General features: G+C 38.9%; 1 protein-coding gene across 3 annotated transcripts in view; it reads right to left on the bottom strand.

Moving 5' to 3' along the window:
• The window catches only part of LOC124162275, a 452,031-nt gene extending 435,382 nt beyond the window's left edge, over positions 1-16,649 (bottom strand). For 2 of the 3 annotated variants that reach the window (XM_046538753.1, XM_046538752.1), the window contains exon 1: positions 16,386-16,649. The gene's annotated coding sequence lies outside the window, so the exon portion shown is untranslated. The remainder of the gene's footprint in view (positions 1-16,385) is intronic. The other variant, XM_046538755.1, reaches the window with a different exon arrangement.
• Between the last annotated feature and the right edge of the window lie 1,727 nt (positions 16,650-18,376).

Below are 18,376 nucleotides of genomic sequence, written 5' to 3'. Positions count from 1 at the left end.
TATTCCAATTTAGGCCTTTCTCGGTATTAGTTTCATTCGCCTGATCAAATCAAAATCATTTCTCTCGGATTTTTTCCCTATTTCGCCATTAAACTTTCCTTTAGTGATAGTCATCATTCTTGTTTACAAATGAATTTTATAATTCTCTTTGCATTTTCTTAAAAAAATATTTTTCTGGCAAATTGCTAAAAACGCGTTGTTTATTCAATATAAATTTTCTTCAATTTCATACCTCAGATTAATTCAGATTCGAGCTAGTTTTCTATTGAAAAGGCGCTAAGTTTTGCTCTATATAGAGCGTACAGAAAGGCGTATTAACAAATTGATAACAGATGTACCCCGTAAGAAATTTCAAAGTACTGATACCATCTTGGTTTTAAGGGCTAATTCTCCGACGATCACGGTGGATGATAATAAGATTATTTTGTAGCTGTAGTGGGTGTAACTTCCAGAAAACCGCGGTTAGCCCAAGTAAGTTGATATTTGTAAATTGTATCGCGCATTCAGGGCTCGGCTATACGTATCTGGATTTTTCGAATCATTAGGGTATTTACCGAGGGGGGAGCCAAAAATAACCGGACAATTTTTTTTTATTCAAAATTTAATTTTTTGTGTTACAAACACTAGATACATTCGAAGTACCCTCCTTTTAAACTGATACTTTCGTTAAAAAGTTTTTTCCACTGCGCGAAACACCTTTGGTACTCGTTTCTGATGCCTTACAGGACCGCCTTCGATTCCATTTTCACCTCCGTATTGTGATGAAAACATTTCCTTCCATCACCATTTTCATCCGGGGGAACAAAAAGAAATCACAAAGTGCGAGATCTAGTGAGTAGGGTGAGTTAGAAAGCAGTATCATGCAATTTTTTTACCAAAACCTCAAGTCGCGGCAAGCAGCAACACGTGCCGCATTTTGATCAGGAGTTAGCAAACGGGAGATGAATTTCACCGCGATTCGTCTCGTTTACTAAACTTCAGCTTACATTCACTGCAATGAACTCAAAGAAAGACCATATTCTTCAGCGAATTCGTAAATATTAGCCTCGTAGCGTTGTAAATACGCCTCTTATCCTCGTACACAAGGGTACAATTCTTTTCCACATTTCCATCAGTTCTGGACCTGGAAGGCCGGTCCGGGCGTTGATTGTCTTCGATCGACATGTTGCCGCCTTTAAATTACGAATTTTTAATCACTAATTAATTGCGCTTTTAATTACGAATACCACTCGTCCACTTCAATTATTTTTAAGGCGTGTTCTTTTTAAGCCGCAGACAAAAGATTAACCGTGTCCGAGTAAATTTTTCCCAGCAGAGAACAAATTTTCAACGCTGCACGCTGTTCTCGAATATCAGCCATTTCAAAAAACTCTTCGAATGTAAACTGTCACATGGGCTCGCTACAACCGTCTACCGCCACGTCTTTTTGCATACTGACTAATGATGAAATAACACCATCTAGTGGGAGAAGCCCAAAAATAGATGAGTCAGGTGCGCAGCGATTTCTGTCCGGTTATTTTTGGGTACCCCCTCGTATTCCTGAAAAACTCAATCTTTCACTTTTTCAGTGGTATATCTTAATGGACCTTATAGCGCTGGCACATGCTGAAACATTATTAAAATTTAATCAACGGAAAATTATACAGTTCATGTTTCTTTTCACATCCCCCAAAAATAATTCACATTCACACCTTAAAACCCGACATAAACTCCATACATGAATAGCCATGAGAAAAAAATTCCCCTGGACCGGGAATCGAACCACTGTACTATTGCACAGACCACTAGGCTATACAGGTTCCTTAAATCCCTTATTTATTGTACTGAGGCTTATGGTTTTATATTTAGGTGTTTACATTATGCTATTTAGATGTCTACTAGGGAGGTTTTTCTTTCTACCTCCGATCGCTCGGCAAAAACACCGCACAAGCGACATGCGAGAACTGCGCACATAGGGTAACTACGCATCCTCCACACCACACGTTGAAGTCATTTCTGACCGTAAGTTGTTATTTTAAGGTCAGTGGCAATCTCATTAACTACACTGCCTCAATTGATTCTCCCGCCAAGTGAGCACTGCGGAGCGATAGCCAGAAAACTCGCCGAATGGCTTCAGCGTCGACATGTCTTCATCTTTATGCCGATAAAAGAAAATTTTTTTAGTAAATGCAGCTTCTCAGTGTGAAACATAACTCCCATTCCCATTCAAAACAAAAGAAGAGACATGCTGACTTCTGGAAGTATTCTGATCCATGACAGCGCCCGTTAACTCAGCGCTTATGCAGCCCAATTGCACCTTGTGCAATTTCAATCGGACATTTTCGACCACCCTACGTATAGTGACGACCTAGTGCCGTGTGACTTCCATCTTAACGCTGAAATGAAGATGTGGCTAGGAGTGAAGCGTTTTCAAACGGGTGATGAGCTTCAGGAGAAAGGCAGAATTCATTGAAAGTCATTGGCGGCAACATTCCATGAAGAAGGTATAGTAAAGCTTGTCCACAGGCAAGACCAATTCCTCAATCGCCGCGGCAATTATATCGAAAGGATACCACAACTGTGCCCAACATTTAGCAATGAAATAATTTTTAATCAATCACTTTTTCCTCTGTTCATGAGCCATCGGAGCTTGCGAAAAAACGGCCCTCGTAATTTCAAGATGATATCACAATTCAAATGTGTTAGGCGAAATATGGTGGAACAATATGATCAATTTTAATTCCTTCTAAAAAGTATACAGAACTAAATAGTTATCTTTGATCTGTCTATCCATGATAGCTCAGGTTTTAACAGCGTAATGGCCCGGAAATACAAAGGTCCGTGGTTCAAATCCCGGTTTTTTCTCATAGCAATTTTTCCCATGAATTTTTTTCTCATTCATGTATATTTCACTGCCGTTCACGAGGCAAGCATTGAAATACTACACTGACATAAACTCCTTTCTTTTGCCCAGGAACATGAAATGACTTCTTTGAGAATTATTTGAAATTATGATCCAAATTTTATCATTGACTGTATCCAGTTTAACTTGGAAAACAATATTAATTGCAATAAAAACAATAGTTAATAAAATTCACGCATAACTCTGTTTTTCATGGCCGAGCCACATTGATCGAGCTAATTGCGACGTAAATCGACCGCCTAATATGATGGCGGCATATACATAACGAATAGCCTCTTCTCCGTTACTCTTCGGCCTTGAACATAGGCCCGTAATGGAAAAAACAAGTCGGAACCTTGGTGTCTACAGAACGTGGTTTATTGATAACAGCCGAACTTTTTTCAAAGCTGCAGGATAGTATGTTCCACCTATTTTAATTTTTCCAAGAGCAAGTTCCACTTAGCCCCCTTAACAATTTCACTTTGCCCCCGATGCGGGGAAAAGTGAAAAATATGCAGCCATTGAAAAAAAACGTAATGGTGTATTATTACATGCCTGAGCCACTTCCATAAATTCCAAAATGGTAGGTAACAGACTGAAGTAACAGATGATACTAAAATTCCTCATCCAGAACATGCATACCATCACTGATTATGAAGTAAAGCTTAACCATTCGACTTTGCCCTCTCCCCTACTAGGCACAGCCTATCAGTCCCAAAGATATTTGAAATGTACTCTAACGAATTGGGACAAGGCTTAACTCTCCCTCCACAATGGCCGTCTCAAGTGACACAATGACGTGGCCAAACATTTGTTGACGATGCACAAAAACCAGGAGGAAATATTTCCATAAATAGCCGCAGGTGTTTGTCACCACTTCGAGAAGACTTCTTTTCCTCAAGGTCTCGGGCACGTGCGAATTGGATGACATGTCGATGCGACTCGACCCCGAATTGAACGGGCTCTTTCCTTAATTAAAGATGGCGGTTGAAATTGAGATAACTCGCGTCTCCTCATGCAGTAACGAAAATCTCCTACTCCGTATATACACAGCGAAAAAAGCCAAATCGATTGCAGAGAATTAAGACTTCACATCGCCAACCTCCCTTCTTATGTTTACTTCGAGAGAGTATGTTTGCTCGCATTCAGTCCCAGGAATTCAATCCAAGGAATGGAATAATTCAACAACATTCAAATTTCCTACCTTGGAAATAACGATAGAAAACATTTGCAGGGCAATATATTACTAAATAGAAACAGGGATTGTTAAAAATAGCATCGTAGACTCCGAGATCCTTGAAGTCGTATGCTTTGCCGGCGTGATAGTTAGATAGATAGAAGGTATTCTCCTCGGGTTCTCCACCGGGTCAAATTATCGAAAGAAGACATTTGCATGCCGCGCATCGGCATTAAGATTTTTCATATTTGTTGTCTATCATCAGCCAGGGGCATCAGGACATATCATAATAACCATAAAATTAACCAGTCGAGAGCAAGGTTCATCCGTCCTATTAGATGCCGGAAATTATGGAGAAGACAGAATTTTCAGTATCGCTCAGCAATTTAATTTCATTATCGATTCTTTAAGAGCCTAAAAATCATGATGCCTATATTTTTCCTTTTTCGACCAGTCGCCTACTTCTACAGCGAAAGATCGATGGCCTCAACCCTTTTGTAGGTAAAATGATGACGTCATCTACTCATGCCGACCATATAACTGTTTCCCGCTTCTCCTAGACCTCGCGTGGTTCTGAGTTGTTTAGTTGAGTTATCCCCTTGTGAACGATTCCTCCCTTCAATGAGCTACCTCTGAACGATTTAATGAGCGAAAACTACTGACGTCACGTACTTCTGGAATGCAGTCGACAAGTTATAAGAGTGCTTTCGGAAATTTTCTCCTCGTAACTTATCCTTTCCTTCCGCCTTCCGAATCATTTTAATGAATTGTAACTTCGGGTCTGAAGGTCTGTTTACACAGTACATTAGTTCGCACAAGTTAATGTCTATATGCACTAAAGGTGCGTATACATTGTAGGTTTTCGCTATATTTTCACTAGAGAGAGCAGTCTACAATTTTGAGAACACTTTAGCAAGAGCGTATCTCAGCTCTTGTAGTAAAGCCTCTCTCACGCTGGAGCGATAGCGGGAACAGAAAGGTTGTGTATCTCGCTAGCATGGCCCTGTATGCTCGCTAGACTGCTCTTGCTCTACCTAGGTGGTCAGGTAGAGTATATACTCTATATGGAGAAAATCAATCCTTTTCTGATAAATATTGAATAAAAAAGAGGGGAAAATCTGACCAATGATTCAATTCAGCCGTTCGAAAGTTATGAAGAATGAAGACCTTTTGCTTTCTCGGAGTATGTTTTGAATAAAATGCTCACGAATCGCTCTCACCACATGAGTTTCCCGAGCATTGCAGACGTTTCGACTCATTGATCGTCATCAGGAATTATGCGAGTTTCAGGTCGAAACGTCTATGGCATAGGACTCACGCGGTAGAATACCGCAGCGCATTTAATTCAGTTATCCTGAACTGTGGAATACCGCCAGTTAACGCGAGAATGAACGTCAAAATGCACCGTGTGACAACCCAACTTGTGCTAATGCATGAACAAAAATAGAACCCGTTCTAATTTGATTCATGCATTCGTAAATGTTCCGTTCCGGTCCACCAAAATCGTTCATGCAATCAGACATTAACTCGTACGTGTTAATGTATCGTGTAAATGGCCTTGAGTGAACGACGCCATTACTTACTACGCTCACTTTTCATTTTCTACCACTGAATAATAGTTTTATTTTACAAAGTAGCACGTTCGCGTCATTATCACTCTCCTAGTATCTGGCTTGACCGCATCTCGCTGTCCAGTGTGCTTGGCCTGTGTCCGGCAAGCGAGCTCGTGTCTGATTAAGGCTAGGATAATTGCTGCGTGCATAGTGTGGATTCACGCCGGGCAACACACCCTGGTGGTAATTTAAGAATACCGGGACTAACCACGGTGATATCTTTACTGAGTCACCCGCAAGGCACAAATTGTGCAAAAAATCCACAGAGAAAAAATCATTCGCCTTGACCAGGATTCGAAGCCGGATCCCCCAATTTCTAGTCGAGTGCTTTAGCCAGTTAAGCTACCGAGATAACATTTTTCCCTGTGAAAATTTGAGGACCAGACAAGGTGGCAAGGTGGTGATATCTTTATAGAGTCACCCGCAAAGCACTAATTGTGCCAAAAATTTACAGCGAAAAATTCTTTCGCCTTGACCAGGATTCGAACCCGGATCCTGACCTTAACTGGCTAAATCACTCGACCGGAAATCGGGGGATCTGGGTTCGAATCCTGGTCAAGGTGAATTATTTTTTATCTGTGGATTTTTCGCACCCTAATGGTTGCTTGCACGGTATCTCGTATATATGTAGATTACTTACGTGGAAGCACTGCTACCGTAGCAGTAGAAATTTAGGAGTCCAGAATATTTCCAATGATAGTTTTGAGCACTCAGCCACCTTTGTCAAAGGATCGCTTTTAGCTTATGTTAAACTGGCCAAAAATAACCAAATAACAACTAGAATAAGCCTCGCTAGTGGAAAAAAGCCGTAGATTCTTACACTTCCCAAGAAAAAGGTTCTCCACTTCGCGATAGCCAACATTCACTGAGAGAAACTTTGAGAGCACACAACTTAATCACCGGCGACGGTTATCTCGGATTCTCGGCCTGAAAATATTTAGCGATAAATTTTCCGGATCCTAAATTTCCACCACTAATCCGCTGTGACAATCCAGATTAAAGAGCGGAGTAAGCACGTTGTACGCGCATTTTAAAATCATTAGTTCACCGACCATCTAAAGATAAGGATCGAGCGATAATGGGACTAAAAGGTTGTGAAGGCCATACAAAAGTGAATAAATACCTCAAATCAACAGTTAGCAATGCTGATACGATCCTGAGTGTTCTATACGCATTCTATGCGTTTTATACAATACAATTATATGTAGCATTGATTATGAATTATATACGGTTGAACGTTATCTATAAGTTGCCATACTTACACGGCAGAAGATTAAAGACGTTTTAAAGTCAGAATAAATCAAGAAACTTAAGCATAATTTTTCATTCCGATGACAACGCACTTGAAGATAGACTTCATAATTAACTGATTAACCATCACATTGACTACTTAACATTTAACAAATCGAGTTCAATCGAATTTCTGTTTTCTTGCTTTAATTCTTCTCCAAATATTTTTTCTAAATAGCACTTTTTAATTCTCTTCCTTTTTCTCCGATGAACTTAGCAAAACCAACAGAAAAATACGCATCACAAAAAAATTCGATCAGAGCTATTACTCTTTATTTTCACCAAGTCACATAGGGATCGGGTTAGTGTAATAGCTATTGTGTTAGCTTCCTTCCCCGTAGTGTAAGGTACAAATCCCGGCGGTAGCAGAAAATTTGCAAAGACTTCCCGATACCTGCTTGAATATTGTGTGGAGATCATTCAAGCGCAATGCTCGGTACGTCGGAAGGGACGTTAAGCCGTCATCCCTTGGCGCCTTCCGTTAACAACAGGCCGGGTTTCTCTCCACTACCATTACCATATCTTACCCTAAGGCTCAAATTACCTCAGCGATAAAACGTAAGCTATCCGTCCCCTCCTTTGAATACTACCACCACCAAGTCACGGATGGGGAGAGAAGAAGCGTTGAAATTACATTATCACATTCAAGCGTCGATGTCCATCTGACGTCACGCGGGTAGGAAATGAAAAAAAAATCCCTGCGTAGATCTTACACGCTAATATGGACGATATACGTGACTCGTTCGCTTCTGACATCAGGAGGAAGCAAACACGGAGAAGGACGAGTTTGCGTTGGCGAATGAACGGAAAACAGAGATGGCCTCGGAGGAGTTATCAATGAGACTGCATAAAGGAGGTCCAAATCCAACCCAAAGAAGGCTCATTTCTGTTGCCACTTTGATCGCTTATTAATCAGTTTTCAAAAATTTCCACGTGGTGATGAGTGCAATGAAATCTCTTTCCTCCACTTTCCTCTAATATGTTGCAGTAAAATGTTTGTAATTTCCGAGAATAGCATTGAAAAGTTATGAATTTGGTAGATCACATCATCATGTATATTAATTTCGGATAACTTTCCTAATTAAACCTTTTTTCCCCGTGAAACTCTAATCACATTGTCCGTCTATGACTTAAGTACTAACCACTTTAATAAACCCATTTAAATGCGCGGTGCTTGACAATACATTTAGAAAAAAAAGTTAGTCTTAAAAATCCTCTATTTTAATTTTCGTGGGATTTATCGCGATAAAAATATTGCAATGAGTTCGTTCACTATCTTTTTTTAATTTCGATTCTGATTCCGAAAGTTAAAAATTTATTCGCACTAATTCATTGCCTCAACCTAAAGTTTAGTTTGGACAGTAAGAGCAGAGCTCAACCCGGACTAAACCACAGGCGTGTGAACTTCACATTCAGGGTATGGTGGCCAGTTCTTTGCCCTAGACCTCCGAGAACTTCGAGGAAGATCTGAAAGCTTTCCTCCAGGATTAAAACCTGGGACTCTTCGAGTCAAGCTCACTACCCACTGGGCTACCACGGCCCCGGAAAAAGTTACAAGACGAGTACTTTTCAATCTTTTTATTAATTTTTATTGCCTTGTGTACAGCTATAGGTGACTACGTAAAACTTGACTGCTCATTTGGTGGTTCTTCCTGCAATGACTCATTGCCAACATTGAATTCAACTAAATCTTCCAGATAATAAAAACATTACGTACATATTTCAATTATTTTTGGTAAGTTTCTCAAATTTTTTAATGTGTCTTTGTTTCACTTGATTGAAATATTTTTCATATAACTGTTCCTGATGTCTAAAAAAGGAATTGTAAAAACTATTCGGAGTTAAATTTGAAAATGATTTTTTCTTTTCTTCAAGGTTTTTTTTAGTTTGGTCTATTTCCCAAATGCAAATTCTTATTTCAGTTATTAATATTGATCTTTTGAATTTGTAAACTATTTTTTCAACATCATTAGAAAATGGATGAACTGAATTAAGCAGTGAGTAGGTACATTTAACGTTATTAACAATATGAGTTGGAAAAAAGTTTGATTTCTTACATTTAAGCAAAAAAATGAGACTGTTTTTTTTACTTGCTAAGCGTCTCATAAGTTTGATTAACTAAAGTAAAAGGTTTTTACGCATATTTCCGTCAAAGATTTGGTATTGATGCTACGCATGCCGCTAATGAAATTTCCAAACTTATGAGACGCTTAGCAAGTAAAAAAAACAGTCTCATTTTTTTACTTAAATGTAAGAAATCAAACTTTTTTCCAACTCATATTGTTAATAACGTTAAATGTACCTACTCACTGCTTAATTCAGTTCATCCATTTTCTAATGATGTTGAAAAAATAGTTTACAAATTCAAAAGATCAATATTAATAACTGAAATAAGAATTTGCATTTGGGAAATAGACCAAACTAAAAAAAACCTTGAAGAAAATAAAAAATCATTTTCAAATTTAACTCCGAATAGTTTTTACAATTCCTTTTTTAGACATCAGGAACAGTTATATGAAAAATATTTCAATCAAGTGAAACAAAGACACATTAAAAAATTTGAGAAACTTACCAAAAAAATAATTGAAATAGACAATTCCATATGGCTAAAAAACCTTACTTCCATTTCATTACGTACATAGTCACTAATAGCACAAATTAATTTTCAAAAAATCGAATTAAGATCCTATACTAAGAGTGCGGTCAACAGTTTCATTTTGAATCGCGCTACTTTTTCTTAAGGTCGTCGTGAGTATCCCTCATCATTCTTTATTTCCCCGTTTCACTGCGACTGAGCAGGAATCGCAAGCTACCAACTGAATCCCATCGAATTCGTAACTAGTTTCCTGATAGACGACTTGTGTCTCAAGACTTCGTAGACTATTTAGATGGGCATAAATGATTTTCCACTGTAATGCCCCGATATATATTCCAGTATTTTGAATAAAACCATTTCCAACGGTTGAATATATCTTGAGCCTTTCTTCAGTTATTAATTTTATTGATATAGGTCATTTTCATTGGATATAGGTCTACTTAGGTTGGTTAGAGGTTCAAGTTTGGCTGAGTATTAGAGCGTTTTCGGCCATGTATTAACTCGAAAAAACTTTCAAGACCTGATAATGCAAAAAGTGCGATTGCGAAACGATAGCAAAAGAATTGGTTAAACTTTAAACAACATATATATTTAATTAAGTCCGATATGTTTATATATTTATTAGAACTCTTTTAAGAAAATAGGCTAATAATCCCTATGAAATAAATTATTAAAAATACTTAAGTCTGAAGAAAACTTCTATCAAGCTCGTGATTCACTAAAAGAATATTTAGCTTTTTGGGGCTACAAGGATTATCAAATCGACTCAATAACTTGTGATAAATTAAAAAAAGTTCCTTGATTTAGAATATTAGTAAAATAAGACAAAATGGTCTTTTATTATAACAAGAATAATGGGATAGTAAGTAATTTGAAGAAAATGAATTAAATAATTTGTTTTAATACTCGGCAGCTAGAAATTCCCACTCTGGAATAGTAGTAATAATAATATTAACAAGGTAACCCGTTAAAAATTTTAGCACTTCCACGCTATCAAAGAATACTTATGTTAAGGAATCGGTGTAATTTGGTTATAAATAGAGAAGAAGGTGTACCATAAAGTAGTTTCTTTATACTTCTTTTCTTACAAAAATACACGAAACATATGAATACAATGCAGGCAAGAGAGTTTGGTACCAGTAGGAACAATCATGACGTATGTTACTGAATAATGGCACCCAATTTATAAAACTTCTTTGAATACCATATTATAAGTAACAATTTTGTCGTCTGTAACTTTTTGATTAGGTATGAGTTTCTTTAACACAAACATAATTACCACGTAAAACGGGTTTTTAAACCTGTTTTTGTAGTTAAGAATAAAATATGTGTGGAGCCGATATACCTCGAGCGAGTAACCAAATGGAAAAATCGAAAATTTTAAGTCCAATTGAAGGATAAATGATGAAATTTGAGTTTGAGACTGTATTTTTTTCGTCAGTAGTCAGTGATTCATTGTTTAAAATGATACCTCATTTATCACTGTAGGAGCAGTATTAACGGAGCATACACCGAATGATAGAAAAAGACCTCTCTGTAATAATATATATATGATGATAATAATATAACCGTTGATCATTCGATTTGAACGCAAAGGCGCTGATTTTTAATATGTAATCGATATGGAAAAATCGAAATTTTCAAGTCAAATTAATCGATAAATGGTGATATTTAAGATTAAAATTGTATTTTTCGTCAGAAGCCGGTGATTCAGTGTTCAAAATGATACCTCATGTATCACTGTAGGAACAGTATTAATGTAGCATATGCGGAATGACATATAAAGATCTATTTGTAATAATATATATCTTAATAGTTATATAACTGTTGATAATTCGATTTGAATACAAAGGCGCTGATATTTAACCAAGAAAGGACTACTGTACAGTTAATTAATTTCAGCTTTATATCGACACAGCATATATTGTTCGAGGGAAAACGAATTCCTTTATTCCGCCAAGCGTCGAAGTGAGAATCGTCCTAATATACAGCTCAGCACCTTATACGTTATCTCACAAACACCTTAGGAGCGTTAGCAGAGCCTCTTTTTTTTACACGGAAACAGAGGCGAATGACTGTTAAACACGGTCTGATTCGCCATAAATTTCCCAGGTCGTAAAAAACGGAGCTGTATAACAACCCGCATCGCCCCATCACTATCGTCTAGTCGAAAAGCAAGTCACAGCACCCTGTTAACCTTCGTGAAATGTCTCGCAAATGGTTCACTTATCAACTGATTGCATTTAATAACGCTGTTCCGGATACCCGAGCCAAATAAAATAATATGGTTGGCTGCGCTATTCGGTAAATACCGATACGACGGAACAGAGAACGTTGCTATGGGAATTTCTCTGGGAGCTGCTAGAACCGCGAAGGTAACAGACAGCGCTTGGACTCCTCGAGCAATTGAAAAGAAAGATATCTTTCAGATTGGCATGGAGAACATCATCTTAGAATATCTCGCTATTTCCATGTCCGACAGGAACGACAATATACCTAGGATACATATTTTGCCAGACGGATAGATTATGGAATTCGTTTTCCCTTGAACTATGCTATGTCGAAATCATATCAAAAGGGCGAAATGTGAAGAGTGCCTATTTTGTTTCTATTTCTTTATTTCCTTAATAGTCAATTGGTGGTGATCTGGCACATCAAACGCACGCACACGCCTATAGAGGAATTACGTGTACATGGCGATTCTAAGAGTATATTCAAACCAGTCATGAACGTAATGAAAATTAAGCAGAATAATTTAAGGATTGATAATTATGAATGAATCGAAATTAAGGAAACATATTTGCTACATGTGATGCATAAAATGCCTAGAAATAGGATTAGAAAAAACAATAATAGAATACAATCATATTTACCGTTTTCACATTCCCCTATACTTTGCTGTTTGATTTAATTGGAGAAGCCATTCCTTTCAAAGCCGATTTGTTTCTTTTCTTGCGTTTAATATGTCATATTAAGACTTCTCAAATTATAAACTTGAAAATTATAGTATTGTCATAAAAAATTCTTTAAAAGAAATCAATGTCACGTTATTGCATTAATCTTCCCCGATATCTAGATCTGCATGAACATTCTACACTTGAGCTAATTCAGACATCTTTTGTGCTTGCCGGAAACGTTTTAATCATATGGAAAGAGTAAGAAAGTTTCAAAATTAATGTTAACTTTTTAAATTTCTTAATACTTTAGGTACTTCTTCAAAATAAAAAAATATTTGCAATTCTATTCTTTTCGTTTTCCTTCAGACAGAAGTACAACCTTGGAAAAAATACTACCCCACTAAAAAAGGCAGCACTTACGGCATCCAATTCAGCGTATGTAGTGCTTTCGGCAGAAATCATTCGGTAGGAATACACGTGTGGGAGAAAGCACTTAAGCAAACCAATAGTTTTACTAACGCACCAAATTCAGGTAAATTTAACAGTGATCTCGTATTGCGATAAATAAGACAAGCATTTTTCTTAATATCTCACGCGGAATAAAGGATATTTTAGGGGTTTTAAGGGCTTTTCTACGTGATTACAAAATATATCATGAACTAAACCGCCGTACTGAAAATTTATCGCAGCTATAAGTATTATTTTTTCCGAAAAATATTTTTTGTTATACTGTTTGCCATAAGAAAACAGACTTCTCGTCACAAAAATCTTACCGAAAGTTTCAATCATTGCGCTTACCAGGATGTAGCCACGTCACCCGAATGACACTGCATCACCGCTAGCGCAAGGAACTACTTCGCTCTAAGTGATTCTACCCGAATGCTGATTTTTTTCCAAAGAAAAAAGTTTTAAAATAAAAATGTATGTACATTTTTAGTAATTTTTCCACATGCTAAGTTTCTGTAATGTATTAATTTTTTATATTCGACAACTTAACAAAATTAACATTTCGTCTCGTGTAAATTAGATACCTCAATAACAACGTTATTTCATTCAAAACCACCTCAAAATCCAGTGACGGATCCAGAAAGGGGCTAGGGGGGCTATGGCCCTGGATAGGTAAAAGTTGAAACCAACCTTGAATAAGACACGGATGTGTGAATTCAAATCAACCTGGGTACGAAGGTCAGTTTTTAGTTTTCGGGTGTCCGAAAGCTTCACACGGTATTTAAGCTTGATTCCCTTTGATCAGCTCTCTTTCCACAAGACTACCAAGCCCCTCGTTTCACTGAGGAAGTAGCATTAATTTCGATTGCAAGTGACGTATTGAAGCCAAGTAAACACTATGGCCTCTTGACCATTTTGACACAATTAAGCTGAAGACCTAAAAGGCATAAGGAAGCCCGATATTAACAGAAAAAAAAACATTTAACAACACGTGTCGCTTAAAGACTGCTATTCTTAGATGTCCCTTAGGGAAGCACCGGATTACCCGCAAGGCAAAGTATGCAGGTAAAATTAATCGTCGATGGGCTAATTGAGTAGAATTTGTCATGGTTTTGAATGAAATAACATTGTACCTTTTCACATTTCAATGCAATTGCGTCATTTTCAAGGGATTACAATACACCAAAGCCATCCGTGTCACACATTTATACCCCGAAGATAGGGAGGCAGGGGATAAGGAAAATGGTGGAGAGAAAAGTAAAGTGAAATATTTGGGAGGTAACTGGGATGAAGACAGGGTAGTATCTTGAAAAAATTCGGTAGAACTTAAATAATGGCTTACATAAGTTACACTGGTGGATTCAGAGTTTTGTAACCTCTTGAAAATGAAGCTATTAATCACGAAGGTAGCAGATATTTCGCAGAGACTGCCTGACCCCTTATTTAATGTTGTGTGGGGGACATTTATAGCGCAGCACTCCGTTCGTCGGATGGGACGTTAAGCCGTGGTCCCCTTGGTGCCTTTCATTAAGAGGAGGCTAATGCCGATACCAGGTCTCTCTGCACCCTTCCCTCATGGCGCAAATGATCTCAGCTATCGGTCGACTACTCCTAATACCTACCTTCCTATCAAATGATGCTACTGCGCTGAAACTGGTAGAGAAAAGTAAAATCTTATTGAAAAGTACAAAATTATTTCATTCCAAATCAAAGTATGCAGGTTCTCATGAGACGTGAACCTTAATATGCCCTAGAAGATTCCGAGTTTTTGGTTATTTTGATTTGTTTCACTTGTCTCAGCAAAATATAAAGTATTTGGGGCAGATAGGAGGATAAGGAACCACAGGGAAGCAAAGAAACTCGTTTAGGATAGGAAGAAATGCAGTGCTGAGGTATACCAATCCTGGGATTGCAATACTATAGCAAGTTGACGTCATATTACTTCTACAATATAACCCTTCCGAATCGAAAACGATATAGAGCCCATCGAATGGTATACATTTGAAAATTGTGAAATATATTTTCAATTATAACAGAGGCGGAAACCGGTGAGATTATTACAGCCAATCACCCATTTGGCGTACAGCTGTAAAACTTATCTAAAGCGTTTAAAGGATTGAACTAAGCCAACGCTCCATTGCACAAGGTTTCATGCTACATTTTATTTAGAATGCACATTCATACCATGGTACAAAACGGTCAAAATAGTTATTCTTACTGTCAATGCCTGATCACTTCCGCATTATCACCCTCGAAAATCGAAAACTATAAGTGTAGGATAACTATACTTAACACACGTTGAAAGTACCCCGTCAGGGGTTGCAGAACAATGCAAAGTCGTATATATGAGAAAATAACAAAAAAAACTCGTTGGTAGTATCTATTCAAAGCTATGCAGGTGAGTTAATTACACCACAATATTTGGATATTTCTATGTGGAAAGTTATAGAACTATGTCAAACCTACAAATCTAAACCTAAAGAAATATATTCACCAACATTCTGAATAGGTTTTATGGCCTAAATCCCTCTCCAAATATTTTTTTTTGAAACGTCACCACACACCATTGCACAGATCTGTAAAAAAATTGTCAAATTACGTTCATTTTATGATCACCCCCGCATTATCGCCTTCGTGCATCCATTACGATATATCTCACATCAAAAACTATGCCGTTACGATAATTATACCGCAAATACACGTGGGAGGTACCAACTCTTGGCTTGCAGAACAATGCAAAATCGTTTGCAAGAGAAAAGAAATTTTAAAAACTCGCATGTAAAAAAGTTGCACCTGAACGCATTTGAAATTAAACCGCCCACTAAGATCATCTATAGTATAAAGAGGTTTTTAACTGTAAATCCCAATGTAAAAATATTATTGAAAACTAATCCACCAACCAAGATATGCAAGTCAAAAATTATAATCTCAAGGTCAACCCCTAATCACTTTCTCATTATCGCCCTCGTGTATCGATAACGATACATCTCCCATTCCAATTCTGTGTCGGTGAAATTTTTTACTGCTACACACGTATTGTTAGTAAATACTATTTTGGAAGTCGTAGAACTATGCAACAGAGTATATTCGAGAGTAAAAATGCTAATGACAAGTTTTTAGCTAAATGGATTCGAAAATTTAACCACACACTAAGATCACCAACAGTCAATTACGGCATTCTAAGTGCAAATACAATGAGTCTTTAAACAAATGTCGGAAGTTAAAGAAGTAGGAATTTAAAGCATCGTTTGCATTTGAAAAAGGCCACAAATACGCTTGTAACAAGGTACCAGAACATTTTAATTGAAAATGAAACTACACACTAAGATCATCCGTAGTACATTATGGTTTTTCCTTATTGTTTAACCCTGCCCACAGATCACTCCCAGACAATCGCATAAGGAATATTATGTCGGTGAGAACAAGAGCCCGATACAAAGTAAAAAAAAGACGTCCCGTCAACCCGTGCCGGTCCACTACTCACCTCGTCACCGGCGACGAGGCCAACACTCCCCCGCGAAGACACGCCGGGAAAGCCGCCCGCTGGCACGTCGACGAGCCGGGCGAACTCGGCGGTGGCGCGGCCGTACGTACCCGTAGGAGGTGGAGGGAACTGACGGCAGCGGAGGCATCAGGGTCCCGCCGACGTCTGCTCCCGGCGATGGCGGGGAGGGCGCGAGCGAGGCGCGTGTTCGTCCGGGAGGGGGTGGGAGGAAGGGTGCCGTGGAAGGGGAGCCGCGGTAGCGCGGGAACGGTGAGTCGGCGCGCGGGACGGAGCGGTGTCAGTCGCGGCACCCAGCCGCGGGAGAAGGCACGTCCTGCAGAGTCAGGGGAGCGGTTTCGCGCGCGGGAGTCACGACTCAGGAGTCGACCGGCGACGGCTCCTGAGAGACAGTTTCTTCACTTTTGACACTCGTGCTGTTTTAGCACTGTTTTCATTAAGGTTAATAGAATGTCATACGGCACTGCGACGGGTGCAAGCCTGATAACTCGATAATGTTAGACTTTATTTCTGTAATGGGACAAGCTTTCAAAACAATCATTACAGATATTACACGACGTTTAATGAAAAGGAGTATTTCTTGCGAGAGGTATGTTCCCAGTTTCCCCGTCAGATCCGCGAACCTCCAACATTAACGACAGCATTTATTGGTGCACATTAGATTAATGAAGGTAATTGAGGACTTCGTTACAACCAAGCGAGTCTTAATGCCAAGCTCTTCGTCTCTTATCGTAGTCCTCGTCTCAAACTATGAGTTTCAGCCGAAATTACATTCGAAACGGCTACAACTTCAACAATTGTGCGAGAAGACTAATTAAAGTAAATACTGCAATGATCCCATGCTTCTTTTCCATTTTGAACTGAGCCAATGGGTTGAGCTTTTTACCGTATTTCAAATTTGATCGGTCCGATGCAGGAATACGGGCTTCTCCATTCGCCAGTCCTACTTGACTCGATTTCTATACCAATACCTCGCGAGGTACGAGGATGCAGCTCGTGTGCAGCAGACTGGAATCACAAAGCGTCCCAAAGCCGGCGTCCTGGGCAGAATTCCACGTTTGGGACGACTGAAATCAGGCCGGCGAACACCCCGGCGGTCAAACGGGTGCGTAGACGCCCACGCGCGGGGATTGACTCCTCCGGCCGAGACCGGGCGAAATATCCTCGCCGCTGAGAAAGCTGGCACACCATGACGAACGATAAACTATAAAATAAGAGAGATATTTTGCTCGGTGAGGGAATTCGTTTCTCCCCCGACCAATGAGGGCCTTTATTAAATGTTAGGCGGCACTAATTAGTAAAATTACTCGCATCTACTTTTCTTCTCGTTTTTTCTTCTTAACGGTTGGTGTCCCAACATTCCCAAATTCAAACACAAATTGCTTGCGGCGGCATGAGGTTTAGTGTATAGATGCAGATGACAAACAGGCCGAAGACTGACAGATCTGGACAGCCTCGTCAACTCGTACCATTAAAGGAATTGTCGGACACCACAAATTTTTTATCAGTGGTCCTGGAGTCACTGCATTCCCATAAACCGGCGTGTTTCCAATGCCCGATGCTTTATCAAAGTTACCTGGTGAGGGAAGAATTCAGGAGCGAAGTAAACACCTTAATATTAAACTGTTCAATTGTCGCGCCTTAGCCAAGTGTGCACGTGGTTTTTTGAGCTCCGATCGCTAACCTTGACCCAAACGAGAAACACTCTTGCGAATCCATTCTACTGCTAACGAAACGTAGTGGGTTATCAAGATAATTTTGTGATCCTATTCTGGCTCAAGAAAGAATCAATCCCTCAAGTGTGTGGTTCGATCTCGATTGGAAAGTTAAAAAAAGCTCACCTCTTCAGCGTTTCTCTGATCGCGGACGAAACTCTACGATGCGAACGAAACAGCGTAAACAACTCACTTCTCTTCCCGGAACCAATAGGTACTTGCGGCTCAATCAAGCATATAGCAGCACGCTTCGATCCC

Source organism: Ischnura elegans, chromosome 7, assembly GCF_921293095.1.
Source record: "Ischnura elegans chromosome 7, ioIscEleg1.1, whole genome shotgun sequence".
Lineage (NCBI taxonomy): Eukaryota > Metazoa > Arthropoda > Insecta > Odonata > Coenagrionidae > Ischnura > Ischnura elegans.
This window is presented reverse-complemented; position numbering and strand designations above follow the sequence as displayed.